The 17,127-nt window shown below is 37.3% G+C and overlaps 1 pseudogene; it reads left to right on the top strand.

Moving 5' to 3' along the window:
* Positions 1-7,343: 7,343 nt before the first annotated feature.
* LOC149175667 (benzyl alcohol O-benzoyltransferase pseudogene) overlaps positions 7,344-17,127 on the top strand; it is a 32,688-nt pseudogene continuing 22,904 nt past the window's right edge.

Genomic DNA, 17,127 nt, shown 5'->3' with positions numbered 1-17,127 from the left:
CAATCGAGAAGCTGCAGGAAGCTCCAATTTGTATGCCATAGTACCAATCTTTTGCAACACCTTGTACGGACCATAATAATTTGGTGATAATTTATTATCCTTCTTAGCTTGCTTTAGGGACATTTGCTTATATGGTTGTAGCCGTAGGAACACCCAATCACCTACATCAAAACTTCTTTCACTACGATGTTGATCTGCCGGTTGTTTCATTCTATTTTGTGCCAACACGAGGTTATCCTTTAAGAGTTGGAGGACTTGTTGTTGATGTTCGATGTGATGTTCCACTGCCTGAACCTTAGAATTTTCTCTTAAATATGATGTGATGGATGGTGGTTCATACCCATAAAGTGCCATAAATGGGGTCATTTTTGTTGCTGTATGGAAGGAAGTGTTATACCACCATTCAGCCAGAGGCAACCATTTGACCCATTGTGTCTGTTTATCAGATACAAAGCAACGAAGATATCCTTCCAAACATTTGTTTACTATCTCAGTTTGCCCATCAGATTGAGGATGATAAGATGAGCTATGAGCTAACTGAGTACCAAGACAAGAAAATAATTCTGTCCAAAAATTTCCAGTGAAAATGGGATCTCTGTCACTTACAATAATCTTTGGGTTTCCATGTAGCTTTTGAACTGTTTCCATAAATGCAGTAGAAACTGTACTGGCTTTAAATGGATGTGATAATGCACAAAAGTGTGCATACTTGGTAAGTCTGTCAACTACCACCATGATGACACTCTTTCCCTCAGACTTGGGCAAACCTGTGATAAAATCCATTGAAACCTCTTCCCAACGTTGGCTTGGAATGGATAAGAGTTGTAATAGACCCGGTGTCTTAATTGTTTCAACTTTATTTTGCTGGCAAACCAAACATTCCACCACAAACTTTTGAATATCTGATTTAAGGCCATCCCAAAAAAATTCCTTCTTAACCCTGTGGTAAGTTTTTAAAAATCCTGAGTGCCCTCCTAAGGGAGAAATGTGCAATTCCATAAGAATCTTTTGTTTTAGCTGCGAATTCTTACAGAGGTATAAGCGATCTTTGTACCATAACGAATCATTTTGCCAGCTAAATGTATCAGAAGTACTGGAATCTTGTTGTAGCTTTCGAATAAGTGCCCACACTTCTTCGTCATTCTTCCATTCCTCCCTTGCTTCGTTTATCCAATCTGGTTGGATAATAGAAATGGCACACAACAATGCTTCCACATCCTCATCCTTTCTTGAGAGTGCATTTGCCACCACATTTTGCTTCCCTTTTTAGTAGATGATTTCAAAGTCATAACCCAACATCTTTGTGACCCACTTTTGTTGCTCTTCAGAAGATAATCTTTGCTCTAAAAAGTATTTAAGGCTATCATGATCCGTTTTTACCTTGAAGTGTCTTCCCACTAGGTAGGGCCGCCATTTCTTAAGTGCATGGAGTATTGCCAACATTTCCTTCTCATAAATAGCTTTTCTTAAAAACTTTCCCTTGATTGGACGACTTTCAAAAGCAATGGGTCTTTCATCTTGCATTAGAACAGCACCAATTCCATTTCCTGAAGCATCACATTCCACAATAAAGGTTTTTGTGAAGTCCGGCGTAGCTAAGGCTGGTGCTTGGCACATTGCCTCTTTAAGATGTTCAAAGGCCTTTGTTGCTTCCGGAGTCCATGAAAATGAATCTTTCTTCAATAATGTTGTTAGAGGTGCTGCTATTCTCCCATAATTCTTAACAAACTTGCGATAATACCCTGTCAACCCAAGAAATCCTCGCAGATGCTTTATGGATGTGGGTATTTTCCATTCCTTAATGGCTTTAATTTTGCTAGGGTCTACCTTAACTCCTTCATGAGATACAATATGACCCAAATATTCCACCTCCTGGACTCCAAAGAAACATTTGGATCTTTTTGCATATAATTGTTTCTCCTCCAATAGTTGTAGCACCCTGTCAACATGTTCAACATGATCCTTCCAAGACTTGCTGTAGATTAGTATATCATCAAAAAATACTAACACAAATTTTCTAAGGAATGGTTTGAAAATTGAATTCATCAAACCTTGAAATGTTAAAAGTGCATTGGTAAGGCCAAAAGGCATGACCAAAAATTCATAATGACCCTCATGAGTTCTAAATGCCGTTTTCAGAATGTCTTCAATCTTCATTCTAATTTGATGATATCCCGAACGAAGATCCAACTTGGTGAAGTAAATTGATCCATGCAATTCATCCAATAATTCATCAATAACAGGAATGGGGAACTTATCTTTAATAGTGAGCTTGTTGAGCTCCCTATAATCCGGACACATGCGCCATGATCCATCCTTCTTGTGCACCAATACTACTGGAGCTGAGAAAGAACTTTGACTTGGTTGAATTATACGAGGCTCTAGCATTTCTGCAACCATACGTTCAATTTCACTATTTTGGGAATAGGGATATCTGTACGCCCTGATGTTTGGAGGAACACTTCCTGGAATCAGATGAATAGCATGATCATGATCACGCATAGGTGGGAGACCTTTGGGAGTCTCAAATACCTTGGAATGATTGTCCAGGACATTTTGGAGATCTGGAGAAATAGATGATTCCAATGTGGAAACATCTAGCCAACATAATTGTGCAATTACACCTCTTTGTTCCTTTTTAAGAAGCTTAGTCATGCCATTAGAGCTGATTATCTTTCCTGGTTTCCCTGCAATACCCCTTAATTCAACTTCCTTTCCTTCCATAGAAAATTTGATGAAAATTTCTTGAAAATTAAAAGCTATTGTACCCAAGAATTGTAGCCATTGGACTCCTAGTACAACATCAGCACCTCCCATTGGAATGGAAAGCATTGGGCTAGTCAATACATATTCTCCCATGGATAGATTGATATTATGGCACTTTCCAGAGCAATTTATTGTTCCTCCATTTGCAATCATCACTTGAAACTCTAGTGCTGGATATAGGAAGCAATTCAATTCTTTTGCTACCCTACAATGAATAAAATTGTGGGTGCTTCCTGAATCAATCAACACTATTACCTTTTTCTTCTTGATTTGTCCTTCTATCTTGATGATTTGAGGAGTGGTAATTCCCGCCAATGCATTACAAGATATGGTCGGATTTATTTGTTCTTCATCTAGGCTTTGTTCCTGGAGTATATCTTCTTCTTTTGACCTTTCTTGCTCCTTTTCTTCTTCCTCTTCACAATCTATGTAGAATAATTTCTTCTCAGCACACTTATGACCTTTAGTGTATTTGCTATCACAACTGTAACAAAGCCCTTTTTCTCTTTTTTCTTCCAATTGTTGTGGTGTCAACCTTATAGGTTGTGGAAGACTAGGGGCAACAACACTTCCGTCTTTATAGTTGTGAGTGGTATGCTTCCTGGTTGCCATAATTTTGCTTTCCATTTTTCTTGCTAACCTGAATGCCTTCTCTAACGAATCAGGTTCCCAAAGGCGAACATCATGTTGGATATTATCCTTTAAAGACCCTATGAACACATCAATCCTATGCTCCTCTAGAATATCTTTTACCCTTATGTTCAATTTTTGGAACTCCTCAATGTGCTCCATTACTGAACCCTTTTGTTTGAGACTTATCAATTGGCTAAAAAAAGTGTTGGTTTTTGTATCTTCATAATGTGCTATCAATTCTTCCGTAAAAATTGCCCAAGTGATAAATTGTTTACGAGAGCAAAGCCATTGATACCATACAAACTGATTTGGTTCCAAATATATAGTTGCCATACGTACCTTTTGTGCATTTTGCACATTATTGAGATCGAAGAATTGCTCCATCTGTAATATCCATGTGGCGGGATCCTTGCCATCAAACTTCCTCATATCGATTTTTGGAATATGGTGATTCTTCGATCCAACATTAGCGTCTATGGAATCATGATTATAATTTCTTTTGTTCTCATCATGAGTTTCCTTTACTACCTTTTCACCATTAGTGACCCTTTCTTGTAGCAACTTCTTCAATTCTTCCATGTCTGTCTTCAAATCTATCTTCAAATCTGTCATCGAATCCTCCATCTTAGCTTCCATGCCCTTTATCTTAGATTCCACGCCATTTATCTTAGATTCCACGCCACTTATCTTAGCTTCTGTTAGCTTTTGTGAGCGTGACATTTGTTGCACTTGTTCTTGTAATTTTGATATATCATGTAGCATTTATTCCTCTTCTTCATGAGTCATGCTAGACCTTTCAGGTTCCTTACTAGGTGTTTGCATTTTCTTTCCTTGGGGCATCAGTTACCGATAATAATGCTTTACTATGCCCTTTGAATTCCCGTTAAACCAAGCTTACACAAAAATTTAAAAAAAAAACTACACACCTTTTCTCACTTTATAGAAGCCTGATATTGAATCTGATGTATCTCTGTAATTTCGGATCATCCAGTTCTGAAATTGCTACCTGTAGTAGCCTTCTGCGTCCTCTTTCCAATACCACAAGTCTGAGCCAAATTGGATTCTCCAAGGAAGAGTTATGTGAAATCTCCCACAGTGACTTTCTTTTAGACTAGTTCAGTAGAGAGAACTTGTATGACGTGCCACGAGTCACTGTTTCAACCTTTTTAATCTAAAACACACATACAAGAAACTACAGTCCATCCTCTTTCTGTACCTTCTTATGAAATTTCAATCCGATTCCCAGAGAGAATGTTATGACGATTTTCCCCAGGTCACCTCTTTTGAATGTAATTTAGGAGTCTGCAAAAATACCAACTTCCTCAGATCATATCTCCCCAAATATCGCGCGAAAAGCTCTGAAATTCGGACCCAAGGTTCAACGCGAATTATTCTCAAATGGGTTTCTCTTGCGACTTCTGAAACATCACAGAAAAAACGTTATAGCGAAAATGCCACGATGACCTGTTTGGAGCAGCGAAACCCTAGAATCCAAAGCTCTGATACCAAATGTTATGAAACCAGCTCAAGAAAAGATAGAAAAGATAGATCAACGCCTTAGAATTCAGCCTCTTCGAGGGGGCAACCTCCTTTACATTACATAAATGAACAATTCTTCGATGATACAAATGACAAAACCTCCTTTCTATATATAGGAGTCTAAGGAGTCACAATATAATCCAGCCGACCTAACAATAATAATATAAAGCCACAAAAATAACAATAGAGGGATTCTATGGGGCACAGAAATAACAATATGGGGGTAATAGGGGCACAACAATATAAATACGGGGTATAAATACAATAGTAATGGGGTAATTACTAGTATTATAGGGACCCAACATCATTTGTTGGAGCCATGCCTCCCGCTACACATAAAGTGGCCTCCAAGGAACCCTCATAAGTAATCACTGATGAAGCAGTTGAAGTAACAAAGCCAACCATTCCTACATATGTTGACACACATTGCTTCATTAATAATTCTATGGAGGTCACATGGAGTGGCATAAAAGACACATTCATGTAGAAAAGGTTTCCTGAGAACTTGGAAGACTTATATGTTTACATCGATATCAAGCAATCCAAGATGCATAGGATCACATGTAGATTCTCGGTCATCCCTTGTGTGGAAGTGATCGAGTGGATTATTAGACACATGGATGACTCTCATCTCATGGTTTGTAATGAAAGCAGTTGTCATATCACCACCTACTATGAAGAAGACATGCAAACCTACTACAATATTCTTAGGTCCACAAAATATGAAAATGATGACTTCTACATTAGATGGGTTGACCTCGACAAAAGTTACATGGGCAGAAGAATGCTGAGGTGTTCAAGGAAAACTTGATATATATGCTCAATATGGTGGTAACACATGGTAAATATTTCATTTTGGAAGATATATTTTAATTTGAGTTGCAATGTCATGTGGGCAGGAAAAAGCATTTTTGAGGGAAAATCAGGCCCCATAATTCTATATTTCTACATTTCTACTAGATGGGATTTGTGCACAATATGCATTCCCAGGAATGTACTAGAACTAGACCCCTCAGGACAAGTTCCCAGTTTACTTTTACTGCAAAATATTGTCAAAATCAAGTGTCAGAGGCACATATGACATATTGGATGAGCATTTCTTTGTAGTTGTTTTTTATTTGATATTCGAGATCGATCGTCCTTGCATGACCTATATAGATAACCTTATGAAACTATATTATTTCTTCTAAAATCAAGAATGTGAGTGGCCAAGTTATGAGATAAAATATTTCCTCAATCCAATATATATCCTTCAAAAGAAACATCTATTAAAGTAGCCCATTGATCTAAGAACTTCTGAGTATTAGGATAGGAGAAAATTCTACATACCATGGCAGAAATTCGGAAATAAGGTCTTGCAAAAAGAGTCTACTGAATATATGCCCTTTTATTTAATCTTATGCTTATTGGGATCTATCCTCCAATCCTTTATCGATTCAGATGGATGATCAATGCCACTCATGAACTTCTCAACGAATTATTTGTCATATTTACACTGAGGAGTAGGAAAATGATACGTAGCGTTGAAGTCACTATCACTAAAAGATTTGATGATTGTATAATTATTTGTTATGAATTTCCTTTCTGCAAATTTTAAATGATCCACAACCCACCGAATCATATCTATGTAGGGTAGGAGCTTGGGCCAAGTAGAAATTCTATGTAGAAATGAGATTCCAACATTGTTGTAGGTGGTATTGGAAAACAGAGTGGAATATCTAGTCATGACAGTTCTTTTAATATCCCTTGGTCCTTCTTCTTCTAATAAACGATAAATATGCTCCCATGAGGTTCTACTAGCATCTAAAGAACAAACTGTATCTGAAAACAACCCTGGTGTGTCAAGATTTTTAGCTGGTGGAGTGATTGGTTGTTGCTGAGCAACTGGTTTCTTTCTTTGTTTAGTTACCCTTGACATATATTTTGAATTGTGTTTATCGGGACTAGCTTGGAATGTAAAACATAGTACTAAGTGATAATTCTCTCTCCTGAAAGCTCTTTACGCAAGTAACGAATTTCCATAACAATTTCTATCTTTAAAGGGCGAATCATGACAATATTAATTCAAAATGAATGTTGTTTTAGAACTTCGAAAACCATAAATTCTCCACTTTTTGGAAATTAAATGAAAAATGTGGATTCATGTGGGTGATGGACACATGAGCATATCGAAGGATTTTTATCGAAGAAATCCTGTTGTTTCACTCTAAAAGTTACGATATCTGGGACTCTCAATATATATTTTTCAAAGATTAAAAGGTCATAAGTGTAGGCCGGCAGATTGCCAGGGGTTTGATATCGGCATTTTGGAATAGTGGGGACTTTAATGTGTGCCATCCGATATGTAAAGTTTTGATTTAAGCAGAGTGGGAATACTAGAGGGTTGGGATAACAGAGTGGAGAATATGGGAGATATCGGGCATCGAGAGTGTAAGATATCGGAACATCACAATATCGGTAGTTTGCAAGAATCAGAAGCATTTGGTACTGGGGATATCAGGTATTAGAGGTTTTGAGATGGTGCTTGGATGAAAGTTATGATATTTGGGAGCTCTGGTATGCCAAGTGGGAATGTTGTGGTTCAGTTGTTATTTGAAATATTAAATATAAAGGAAGTGCCCACTTTATTCTTTAGATATCGGGGAAGTTGTATTGAGGATTTTTTTATCGTAAATTTCCTATAAGGAATGTTACTATATTCGAATGTTTTAATATGAGTAACTCGATAATACATTATCATAAATAATGAAAGGCCTATCGGGTTTTAAAATATGTGCGTGGCTTAAATCCTCTTATATATAATTCCGATATATGAAACCTTTATAAGAGGGTTATTTACAGAAACTTAAAAATTGTCTTATCTTTATTAGGACTAACAAATTTTATTTGATTTCAAAAGGGTTCCCATTATTTAATATATAGCTAAAATAAATTCAAATGGGGGTTGTTAAGTACTACAACAGGCACCAAAGATTTATTTACCTTCATTACAAAGCCTTACTTGATGTAACGAAGATGATCACAGGTATGCCCGAATTCAACTTAGATCATGAAGGTGTTTGTTAGGTTTGTGTAGCTAGAAAACACACAATGGAACCATTCCCCTCAAGTCAAAGTCAAACTACTGATATTCTTCAATTCGTTCATTCTGATCTATGAGGTATTTTGCCCGTGACATCTTTGGGAGGATATTTGTGCTATGCAATTTTTTTGTATGACTTCTCTCACAAAACATGGATATATTTCTTGAATAAAAAGGATGAAGTGTTCAAATGGTTTCGCTCTTTCAAAGACTTGGTTGAGAATCAAATAGGGAAGAAGATAAAAATATTAAAGACAGATAATGGGTTGAATATGAGTCAAATGAATTCAATGACTATTGTAGAGGAGATGGCATCAAGAGGAAGACTACTACTACATACACTCCTAAGAAAAATGGAATTGTCAAAAGGAAGAATCAAACTATCATAGAAGCCACCCATGCCATGCTTCATGACCAAGGTCTACCGAAGTCCTTATGGTGAGAAGCTTCCAACACCATTTTGTATGTTCACAGTAGAGGCCAACATCAAGCATTGGACTTCAAAACACCTGAAGAAATTTTCTATGGTAAGAAACCTGATGTTTCTAATTTTAGAAAATTTCGTTGTCCTATATATTTTGATGTACTGAAAGAGAAAAGAAACAAGCTAGATGCATTTGGGAAGAAAGGAATGTTTATAGGCTAGAGTGAAACTTCGAAGGCATATATAATTTGTGTTTCTGGTCAAAGAGAAGTGGAAATAAGTCATGATGCAACTTTCGATGAAGCTTTTCCCCTTAGGAAAGTCGAAGATCATCCTATCCCTAGGAAGGACAATGATGATGATGCAAGAAAGCAGGATGAATCTCCTACGGATGATCTGATGCCCGATGTTGAAGGTCCGATGGATCCCATTGATACACCTCCTAGTGAGCCCTATACTTCAAGAAAAAATACCTTTGTGGATCATGATACTCTTGAAGATGTTGAGAGACATATTACACAAAGGGGATGATTTCGTGATAGAAATAAGTAAAATAAGTACCAAGGGTAGTTAGTTGCCATGAGTACCATTGTACAATCTAATCATTGTACATTTGAAGAAGTCATGAAACACTAAATCTGGAAGGATGTAATGGACAAGGAATATGAATCTATCACGAAGCATGATGTCTGCGATGTGGTTGCCAGACCCAAGGACAAGTCTATGGTCACTTAAAAATAGCTTTACAAAATCAAACATGGAGTTGATGGGGTTGTTGAAAAGATCAAGGCCAGTTTGTTGTTCAAGGCTTCTCTAAAAGGGAAGGAGTAGACTATGATGATATATTTTCATCGGATACCCAATATACCACCACCTGTTCTATCATAGCCCTTACTACCTTGCAAGGTTGGAGCTTACACCAAATGGACGTCAACACTGCTTTCTTGCATGGCCCGCTTAAAGAGGAAGTCTATTTAGAACAACCTGAGGGGTTCAAAATTCAATATTGTAAGACACATGTATGCAGGTTGAAGAAATCCCTCTATGGTTTGAAGAAAGACCCTAGGGCTTGGTATGAGAGGATTGATAGTTATCTTATGAAGCTAGGATTTACAAGGAGTGATATTGACCCAGACCTTTATTTCAAGGATGAAAAGGACATACTTCTCATTCTAGTCCTTTATGTTGATGATCTCTTTATGATGGGTGATGAACCTCTCATTCATCAATGCGAGAGGGTGTTGCCTTCGGAATTCGAGATGAAGGACCTAGGTTTGATGCATTATTTCCTAGGATCAGAGGTCTAGCAAAAGCTAGGTGAGATTTTCCTTTATTAAGGAAAATACATTGTGAAGTTTCTTGAGAGATGTGGGATGGTGGATTGCAAGTTCGTGTCTACTCCGATGGAACTCCAATTTAAGAAGCTATGTGGAAGTGTTGTTGGGCCCAAATTAGTGAACCCTTCTGAGCATCGACAACTTGTGGGGGCCCTGATGTTCTTCGTCAACTCTCATCCTGACGTATGCTTCATTGTGAACACGTTGAGTCAATTTATGGTTGAGCCACATCACTTTCATTGGATTACTGCTAAGAATCTATTGAGATATCTCTATGGCACAATCCAATATGGTCTAAGATACACTGTCAAGAATTTGAGGCTACATGGATATATAGATGTTGACTGGGCTAACAGTGTGGTGGATCGTAAGAGTACGTCTGGGTGTTGCTTCTATTTTGGGTCTGCTTCAATATCTTGGATGACAAAGAAGCAAAAATTAGTTGCTTTAAGCATCGCCAAGGCAAAATACATTGTTGGAAGTATGGCTTGCTATGAAGTTTTTTGGTTAGGGAAGATCTTTAGTGAGCTATTTTAGCATGTGCTAGATACCACTATGATATTATGCGATGACAAGAATGGGATTTTCCTTTCAGAGAATCTCGTGTTCCACAACCGCTCCAAGACATTGAAATCAGGTACCACTTTATCCAGGATATGGTACAACAGGGAGCAATAAGGCTCCAACACATCAGGACGAATGAGTAGGTCACAAACATTCTCACAAATCCATTGGGAAGGTAAACTTCTTAACCTTCTGAGAGAGACTTGGAGTCATGGAAGGATCCTCATATGAGGGTCCCATATGAGTTGAAAACTAAGCTCTGGGAGCTCCTAGGGGCTTGGGGTAATTCTTGGAGCTATGAGCGACCATAGGCTGAGTGATTCACCTTCCCCTAGTGGTGCGCTAGATACAAGGTGAGTGGTTCACTTTCCCCCGTGATATCCCATGATGGTTGACATGTGTGTAGGGTGAGTGGTTCACCTTCCCCTATGATTGTGGACACATGTATGTAGGGTGAGTGGTTCACCTTCCCCTATGATCAACATATGCATAGGATGAGTGGTTCACCTTCTCCTATGGCATATAAGCAGGATGAGTGGTTCACCTTCTCCTATCAGTGCCCCAACACACATCCTACCCATGTAGTCTGGGACTCATGTGAAGTACCTCTCATCTGGCCAATGAGTTGGGAAAAGTGATTCAGGACCATAGCACTACCGATTGTTGTACTCCCTATGACTTAGAAGTAGGTGTTCAACAACTTGATCTGGGATGAAGGATTGACTTTTGTTAGTGGAGAGTGGTAAGGTCTTGTGACTCACTCTTGATCACTTATTCTTCATTATTACTTCATGGTTCAACAGAGAAGAGTAGAGAAGTGATGACAGAGATGGTACATGATGACATGATGACATGATGATATGATGATAGAGATGGGTTGGTAGGTGGAATTCTCCCTAGTTCAGAGGGAGTATTAAAATTGGAAACTAGCACCAAATTCCACCTTGGTACAACTCATATGATGGAGATGATTATTTCATTGAATTATTCTTTTCGAGAGGTCCATTTTTTATATAAATATCTTCTCATTCGGAGAAGAAGAAGTGCAATTTTGAATTTATTCTCTTTCGTGCACAAATTGTCAAGGTCGGCATCAGTCAAATCTAGGCTCAAGAAGCCCATTGGATGTGTCTTCTCACCCTAAACAAATTGTATAAATAAGAGTGACCTCTCTCTTCATTTGGACATGAATCACTCACATGTCATTATCTCTCCAAACATTATATTGGTTCAGACAACTTGGGTTCTTCTCTCTCTCTCTCTCTCTCTCTCTCTCTCTCTCTCTCTCTCTCTGCACGTGTGGCAAGAGGACAAAAATTTCAGAGACAAGAACATGCTGAAATTTCAAAATACATAATAGCGTTGACCAAGGGTTGTTTGACTATCTTTGACTGTGTTTTTCTCTGGAAAATTCCAACCACTTGAGGTCACATTCGTTGACACATAAATTGAGGCATTTGGGGCAGTTTAACCTTCGCTGACTTGATTGTTTGACCACAACATTGACTTAATTTTGATCAAGTTTTACTAAGGTTGGGTGGACTATTTTGGCTTGAATTTGACCCTCCCTGAAGGTCAAACTGGACTACAGTTGATCGAGCTTCTTGGAGGACGTTTTGTTGCTTATTTGACCAATGTTGACTTTCTGGTTAGGACTACAATTGACTGCATTTGATTGCTAATTTTGAAAGCGTTGTTTTGATTGTGTATTGGGAAAGTAAATTTGATCTACGTACTCTCTCTCTCTCTCTGTTGAACTATTGAATAATAATAAGAAGATTTGATCAAAGGGTTTTCCACACATTGGGGTTTTTCCTTGGCATCCACCAAATCTTCTATGCTCTTATCTTGGCTTGTCTTATGTACATGTTTTTATGTTCTATCTGCATTTACTGTCAATGTGATTAAGTTAATGTGATTGCTACTGGAAACAACCGGAAATTTTCATTGGGCTGATAAGGAATATTGAAGTAAATTGTGTTAAGCATAAAACATACCATTATTATCTAAAATTAACACACACATAAAAAAATAAATTAAAAACACATCAACAAACATGTTCAACCCAATTTTTTCACGTATTTTCAATTTTTCCTGATGTGGGTCTATTTAGAAGTATGCAAAGTGGGTACTTGTTGGATGTGGAATTTAATTCAACATCCAATGTGGGTCTATTCTTGAAATTTGAGTAAACCTATAAAGAGATAAATCGAAAATATAGTAAAAATGGTAGTTTTTTTCTCTTTATAAATTCATAACTATTATTTAGTACTTTAACTAATATTTTATTATTTTCCTTAAAAGACCCATTTTAGACGTCAAAATTCTCCTAATTTAAAAATCTAGAATTTAAAAGATACCTAACAAAATTTATTTGTAAAAATACTCACTAGTGATAAAACCTTAAAAGTGATTATATATTTATAAATTATTTTGAAGAATCTCACCTAAATGAATCTTAATTAGAATACTACTCTTCTTTCCTTTTCCTTCATCCTATAACAAAATATCGAACGAGAATAACTCTATAAAATGGAAATTAATAGAAATTTAAAAATAAGTTCAAATTAGTTATCACAAATATATGATTCTACAAAATAAGATTATAAAGAAAATATTGTGTACAAAAACATGTTTATTAAGAGTCATCCACTAACTTTTCTAGGGAGTAAAAAGGAGGTGCCTTTCAAAATTAAAAGTTTCATTCTAATGATTATTTAAAGCAGTTTGGAAATAAAATTCATTCCAAGGATTATTTTAGGTAAAGTTTCATTCTAATGATTATTTAAAGCGGTTTGGAAATAAAATTCATTCCAAGGATTATTTTAGGTTGATATGTTCATAGAAAGAAGGGAAGAAAAATCTACTATTGCCTTAAATGAAGAATTCTTCATTACCAGCAAATTTAAATTTAACTTCAGTTCCTACACATCCATAAAGTAACTTTTTAGATAGATAAAGTAACTTTTTAGATTATTTACTTGCTACAATACCATGAGGGATACTAACATTTTTTATTAAGCTTATAATATGCAAGTGACTATATTTTCACTTAAGCCTTTCATAAAAAATAATCCATTTCTAGATTGTAACACATTTCATATTATCTTGTAGCTCATTCTTCTGCCTTTTATGAAAAAATTGTTTAGTGCATGAACCATCCATATGGATGGCTTCTTTAGTAACATTATGCCTTGACTTGCTATGTGATTGCCAATTGTTAGTTTGGGATGGAGCTCAAGTTTCAAAATAGTTAGTTTGTGATGTAGTTCAGGTTTTATTTTTAATTTGCAAAAAGGTTTTGATTAATAATTTCTCTTTATAGATTATATAGTTTTTAAAATTTTATTAATTTTGAGAAAAATATTTCCATTCTCCTGTTTGATATAAAAAAGTTATTTATTTTTGTACTATAAATATATTTATTTTATATTATTTAATATTAATTTATTTTATAAGTTAAATCATACTTTATCATCATTGTAAGTTAACTTATGATATGCCTTTTGTGGAAAAGCATGGTTTAGATAAGTGTGTAAAAGAAGATATTAAATTTATTATGTTCACTTTTTTAAGCCTTTAGGTCATAAAGTGATAAATTAGAAAAATCGAGTTAGGGAACATTTTAATAAGATTATTAAGTTATTGAAATAAAAAATGTTATATTTTAAAGATAGGTTATCTATAACAAGGTTTTGTCCAGATTTTTTCACAAGAGGAAGAAAGCCTCTTGGCCCACCTTCCCTTTGAGGATTAGACTATATGAATTGGAGAGCCACAAGGCAGAAAAAACAGAAATACAAGACTCAGATTGCTTGTACTTCACAACGAATGACTTTTATGCATATGATCCCAAGAGAGTGTCAAAGGATCGGTTTCAATTTGGGGTATTCATCAATGTCTGCAGTAGAAGATGAGAAGGCAAAGAACTATATAATTTAGTTAGGAAGGCACATCTAGGGATGGAGACTAGTTCACCCCAAGATCCACCAGCTCAAGACATGTAGGTCTAAGAGGAAGAGAGGATAACCCCTCAAGTAAGGAAAATATCTCCTAAGAAGAGGACCATATATGATTTGATAGGCGAGAGTAGCAGGAAATGGAAAGTTGATCCCTTGAAAACAGGAGCTATTCAAGCATTACATGAGAGGAGATGAGTAGAATAAGAGGGGAAGAGGAAGCAGGATGAGTTGCTTGAGAAGCAATGAGAAGAAGAATAAAGTAGAAGAATAGAAGATGAAAAACAAAGGCAATCCTAGGAGGTAGAATCAGCACATAGACTCGAAGAAGAACAATTGACTTAGGAGATAGAAGGCGAAGAGTTGGAGGAAGAAGATATCATCCAACCCATCGATGATGAACTAGGTTCTCCAGAAGAACCTCCTATCACAAGAGGTAATATTCCATTTGGATAGATGGGGATCACACCTCCATTGGTAGACAAAGTCATGGATGTATGCAGTGTCATGTTTGATTAATTGAAGAAGAGGATCATGTAGTAGAGGCATAAATGCTTCCTGAATAATCCTTAGAATCTTGTCTCAATTTCCATAGAAAAGGTTATAATTGCCTATACCAGAAGGAATCCTAGGGAAAACAAGGTGAGAAATGTTGCTTCTTCTACAAAAACATGGGACAAATCTGAATATATGTTGAATAAGAATGTTATATTAAGGAGAGAAATTGCTGCAGTGAAGCAACAGACAAAACATCTTGCAGTGGAGAATCAATGGTTATCTTCATAGAGCTTTAACATCATAGAATGGAATTCAGCCATGCAGGAGGAACTGGGGTCAATGGAGGACACCATGGCATGGTTATACGATGAGATGATACTTCTACAACAAGTGGTGGCTCCTCTTTTTAGCATTTAGAAGAAAGCACAAGAATTTGTGAAACTCCTGAAAGTGACAAACAAAGCAGTTGACCAACTTTGGGAGTGGGCTGCTAAGTATCCCGATGCTGCGCAGCATTTAGAAAAAAGCAAAGGATTGTCGAAGACATAGATAAAGTTTGGCTGATATTCCACCGTCATAACTACATGTGTCCTAGGGAACATTCGATTAGTACTATTGTTGCTTATAATTGATCGTATAATGGTTTCAAGTCTCTAACACATAAAAATGGGATGCGCACAATAGGATCACTTGAAGAAATCAGAGGAAGAGAATTCATCTCCCATGAGGTCACACAATACATTGAGTAGATCAAGAAAACAATAGAACACGGGCTTATAGGTTACCAAAAATGATATGAATTGGATCCTTAAACATTCTCTAAGCTTTCATGACTGTTTCAAATTATGTCAAGCTTCAAAGTCTTATGGATATCGAACTTATCAGAAATAACCTCTAAATAATGGCAATTTGTAGTCAGCACAGAACAGCGAGGACCCTCAGTCAAAGCGCGCAGACTGTTGGCCCATGGTGACTGCGCGCTGGCACAAATTGACAAACGGGAGGTAAAATCCAAAAACAAAGGTAGTTTTGATATGCGATTAGTGCTAAAGTGCTAATAGTGTATCGCAGGGCATCCCCCTCAATGAAGGAAAGCCCCCAAGCACTCGGTCATGAGGAAAGCATAAATCGTACAGAAATCGCCAATTCCGTCAGAAGGCGGGTCCCATGCTAAAACCGGCAGGATATCGGGAGGGCTTCAAGTGGTAAGCGAGTTCGATCGAGTCCCACTCGATGCCATACACTGGGTGACACGCGTCTGGCGAATAAGAGAGAAAACTGCTCACATCAGACAGGTAAAGCTCATGCTACTTACCCACCCGATATGGACGAAGACCGTAGGATCTAGAGGCTGTAGATCAACGGTGGAGAAATGATCCGATGGATGATCAGATTCGACGCAAAAATAGGATGAGTCACATAAGATTTGAGGTCCGGCATGACCGATGAGTTGGCAGAGGAATCAGTTTCGCGGGCAATCTTGGAGCAATGGAAATAACGACCGTTCGAAGAGAACTGACGCTCGGTTCATGAGGAAATGGTTGGCCACCTCTCTATGAAACGTTACACAACGATGACGACGTGGAGCCAGCGAATTTGAGCAGACAGAGGCAGGAGATCGAGGAAGCCAGGAAGCAAAAACGAACAATCAGGGAGCAGATTGGCTTTAAGCCATGAACAGACAAAGAGAAAGAGGAGGCAGAAAGAGAGAGAGAAGTAAATTGCACAGAACAAAGAAGCTAAGCTGACCTACAGAGCAAAGGCAACATCGAGTAGATAGAGACAAAGAGAGTTCGAGAGTCTGTGAACTCCAGAGAAGGCTTGAGAGGTTCAAGTAGCTCTTCTGTGTATACCTGTTAGGTATTGAGTACCAAATTGGACTCATACCACTAAGAATAGTTGAGGTCGAGATTCAGTAAGGGGAGTTTGTGTACTCTAGAGGCTTGGGGAATCCAAGTACAATCCTACTGATCATTATCTGTTAAGTGAGACTCAAATTGAGCTCATTATAGTAAAAACTCTGCTTTTAAGACACAATAGAAAGGCCACCACTAAAGGCTGGGCTAGGAGACATAGACCGGGAGGATTGGGTGAACTCCTTATTAAGCTTGTTATGTTTTATGTGTTTGCCTACTGTGTTCTCTTATTGTTCTAGTGTCTATGTATTTTGCAATCTTATCAATCTGTTGCATAAAATAACATAGGCACACCCCAACACATGAGTCTGTAATACCTTCATTAATTCTCTGAGGTCATTTACGGGTGATTTCAGATCAAGTGGTATCAGAGCACTAGGTTGTTAAGGTTAGACAAGCTTGTGCTGGA

The sequence above is a fragment of the Pinus tabuliformis genome, chromosome 4_1 (genome assembly GCF_031772625.1).
Source record: "Pinus tabuliformis cultivar Carrire ecotype Pingquan chromosome 4_1, CPIR1, whole genome shotgun sequence".
In the NCBI taxonomy this organism is placed as follows: domain Eukaryota; kingdom Viridiplantae; phylum Streptophyta; class Pinopsida; order Pinales; family Pinaceae; genus Pinus; species Pinus tabuliformis.
Note: the sequence above shows the minus strand (reverse complement) of the source record. Positions and strands in the feature narration are given on the sequence as shown.